Here is a 4357-nt window from a genome sequence, read left to right as displayed (position 1 = left end):
CATACACACACTAAAGGTTTTAAAGTGCCAGGCTCCAGTGGACCCGATCTATACCCCATGGTATTAAAGTACAGATCCCCAGTATCCACTATGGACTATGGGAAAAGGAATTGCCGGTAGGTATTAAATTCCTATTTTTAAGTCGCTAACATATTTTATCCCAAATGACTCACTTTAAATTCCTGTGTTGCTTTGCTGCTAAATGGAGTATCAAGTCAAAATAAACAAGGGGTGCTCATTTTGTTTTTATTATTTTGCAAAGAAATGTTTCATTTCCATAGAAATGCCAACTGTTTTTTGTATCCCCCTATACTGTTTTTCTTATGAAGCAAGAAATCGCTTGCACTAGAGTCATTATGCAGCCAGTCAGTGCTATAGACGAAAGACAATTGAACCTGTCAAATAAAATAGATGACCAATGTTCTCTCTAACTTAGTAGTGATCACCAGCAGCCAATAAAAGATGGTGGTGCACTTTGCGACATGCACAATATTTTTTTTGTGCTCATGGTTATGCAAACTACTGGGTGTGGTTGTGTTATTTTTAAAACTTACTGTTAAAGGACCTACTCATTGACACATGTTCAGTACATGTACACTACATACTAACATATATCATATCATACCATTTAGGGTATGGTATCATACCATACCCTAAAATGGCACATGTACATGATCACCATAATACACACATCAAACCAACCTAGTTTTGCCATGTAAATGATTGCCGCTTTAAAAATACAGGCAAACTCGCTCAAAATCCTGCACAGCCTGCAGCTCGCAAGCTATTAAATTTCCCCCTTAGTCTATACACTCTGTGTACATTTTAGAGTGGTTTATAGTGATATTCTAGATATATAAGGTTCTCCCACTGCACAAATCAGATGGTAAAACCAGAGTCATATAGTGATGGGGCAGGGATTCTTTTAGTCTTGGAGGAAATTTAATTTAAAAGGGTTTTTTTTTGTGCCAGACTCTCAACAATTTAGCAATCTGCTGATTTACTAAGGGGGTTATTCAGAGTTGGTCGCAGATTTTGCTAAGTTAGCAAAATCAGCAACCACTAAAATCAATGTTTAGTGCCACCCAGCCAGCACCTGCCGATGCGATCTCAATTCAATTGCAATCGCATCACAAAAAACCCTAAAAATAGAGGACAACCCCTGCCTACGCAGCATGGCTATGTATGCAGCGGCACCGCCACCATGTTTCCGTGCACAGGAAATGCAGGCGACGTCATAGGGCTAACCTGCAAGACAATCCCTGACCGCCTGGAAATCACCATGTGATCGCATCCTTCCCGGATGCATTCGCAGAGTGAAAGTCTGTGCCTGCGCATTGCGGCCGCAGCGCATGCACATATAAACTGCGGCAAGTCTGAATAACCCTCTAAAAGCGAAACCAACAGGAATCCACCGTCCATTCAGAACACAATTGAACATTGGGTCAATATTGTTTCATTAAAAGTGCAGAAACCTCTGATATACTATGTGGCGGAGATAGACCTGCCTAAGACAGGCGAGTTTGAGAAAAGCAGTGCACAGATCAGTTTGATTTCTGTTGGCTATGTTGTGTAGACAGTGTTAATAAAAAACCCAAAAAAACTTTTTTTAATTAATGATGTGGGGACCTCCACCCCAAAAAATTAACCAGTGCCAGTTTTCAATCTGCATTGAAAAAGTGGGGACTAATGGGATGGGGTCCCCCCTATTTTTCAGTTACCACTCATTTTACAGTATTTGCAAAACAAAGCCTGCACATATCAGTGATGTATTCGGTTTTAATTCACTCCAAGGTTGTCTGTGTAATGAATTCTTAAAGACCAAGGGCCTGATTCAGAGATGAACCCTGCTGCATCCGCGCTTGCGTCTGTTGCCGAAGTTGCAGGTGCCATAATATGCAAATGCTTATTTAGGCTTCCCCTTGTGTACAAGCCCTGAGATGCCCACTTTTAGCACCCATGCACACAATCGGTGGTTCTAGGCAATCCACCGTTGCATGCACCATTCACACTTGCACCAGCTCTATGAAGCTTCTGAGGAAGGACCAATGATGTGAGAAACACGTTAAACGTGGTTCTTCTGTTTCTGGACTCCAAGTGACCGGCTAATCTGTGGTGGTGTGCTCCTGTGGTGAACTGGGTATCCGGAGCCAAGGTCCAACCTGTTGCTAATCCAGTCTGGGACTCTAGAGATCACCCCATGTTGCTGCTTGCCACTGCGGAGATTTGTCATACGCTTTATTTCTGCTACATATTGTAAGTGCAATCTGCCATTAAATCACTTTTTAAAAGACTTCTGTACTTTTGTCTGTTTTATGTGTCTCCCACTCTTGTTGCTGCAAAGTACATGGGAGGGAAGACAGTATTTCAGATACACCAAGGAGAGAGGTGGAGTGTGTATAATTAAAAGGCTGACCGCAAACCATTTTTTTTCTGGAAGATTTGCCATCACCTCACCGGATCTCAAAAGGATTTAAAAAAAAATAAAAAAAAAAATCCAATGGGGGCGTGGCCTGGCTGGTGTGCTGTGAAGAAGCATTTCTTGTGAGCTCCTGCAGCCCCACATATAAAGTATCTTTCTGCAGGGTTTTGCTGTACCCCACGGGCACACAGACACAGATCCCTGTGCCCTTTACCACCCAGGACGAGGGGCATCGGTTGCGGAGCCGGGGAGCCCTTTTAAGGGTTCCTGCGGGTTGCGGCCTTCCCCTCCAGCAGAAGCCGGGGGCTGGAGTACGGCTTCCCCTCCCCTACTCAGCACGGCCCTGCGGCCTACGGACGGCGTTGCCCGGGAGGCGGCTACTGCTTACCTCGTCGAAGAACACCAGCGGACGGAGAGAGATACCCTCTGAACCGGAGCTCCCTGGGGCCCTCGGCAGGTGGGACGGGAGGACGGAGCTCGGAGCGGCGGACGGAGGCGGCCTCGTACGGCGGGTGAGTCACACGCCGGTATCTCCCGGCATCTCACCGCTGCGATCTCTCCCCGCTGCCCTAACAAACGGGAGAAAGTTGCCCACGGGTCATCACATCGCCGGCCCTTAGGGAGCCTATGTCCTGCCCTGCTCACATCCCCAGCCTGCTAGACGAGACGGAGGGAGCAGCGGCAGCCATTTTGGCAGAGGCATAGCTTAGCAATAGGTTCCCTGGTAGCGCCGCAGGTGCCCTCGCTCAGGACCACACTCCGGGGCCAGTGGGCATAGACACACAACAGAGTCCCACATCGCAGCTGGGGTCAGAGGAGCACGCAGCCCGGAACCTGTGTAACTGTGTGTCCCTTCACCTGCTCTCCCCAGACTCGCAGTACTACACCAAGTCTGAGCTCCATCAGAATAGACCTTTATGGTCCAAGCTCACCCCACAGTCGCCATCCCCCCATCTGGCTGCACTGCCTCCCTCGCACAGACGACGGGGTGCCGCTGCGCTCAGCACCAAAGGGGACACACTGCCCGACGCCTGCTCTCCCCCTCTTATTCATTCGCCACTGCTGGCTGACATACAAGCGGGGGCCCACGAATACGGACGCCCTCAGGGCACCATCTCTTACGCCCATATAGACGACCGACGCGGCCCTTTGGGCGATCCCAGCGGTACCCCCGGGAGATCTTAAACAGGGGGCTTAAGAGTGGACCCCCCCACCACAACATACACGACCGGGCTCTGCGGGTCATCCTCCCGTGAACCGCTCACCATGTGATCTTGTCATACTGCGCTCCAGGTCCCGTGTGCGACCCTAATGCCCTAGGAGCTCCCCCCATACCTGCCTAGGTGTTGACTACCAATTCTTCTCACCCCTCACCACCACGATGCCTAAAGGGGGGAAAAAGACGAACGCCCATAACCTGGTGGGCTACTTCAAGAATTCTACCCCATCCTCCACCCGGAAAATTGCCTCACCCCCACCCACCTCTGACCGGGACTCAGATGATGACTCTTCCTCCACACCCGCCACGAAAGCGGACGTCGCCCTTCTCCTGTCCGAAATGCGCAACATTAAGAAATCAATCCGCGCGGAGGTACAGGAGGCGATATCGGGCCTGAAAAGCGACGTGGATAATCTGGGCTCCAGAGTCGACGCCATCGAGAGAAAACAAGAAGAGCTAATAGCCTTCCAACAAGAATCGGAACAGGAGTTGACCCAAATGCGGACCGACGTTATGCTGATGGCAGATAAACAAGAAGATTTAGACAACAGAGGCCGTCGGAACAATCTTCGAATTCGTAACGTTCCCGAAACGGTGGAGCAATCCCACCTCATGGATTACCTGTCCCGCCTCTTCCGCACTCTCGCCCCCTCCGTCCCAGACGACATGTTACTACTAGATAGAGCTCACAGAGCCCTGCGTCCTAGATCCCAGGA

Source organism: Pseudophryne corroboree, chromosome 1 (genome assembly GCF_028390025.1).
Source record: "Pseudophryne corroboree isolate aPseCor3 chromosome 1, aPseCor3.hap2, whole genome shotgun sequence".
NCBI lineage: Eukaryota > Metazoa > Chordata > Amphibia > Anura > Myobatrachidae > Pseudophryne > Pseudophryne corroboree.
The sequence above is the reverse complement of the archived record's forward strand: the minus strand, read 5'-3'. Positions refer to the sequence as shown.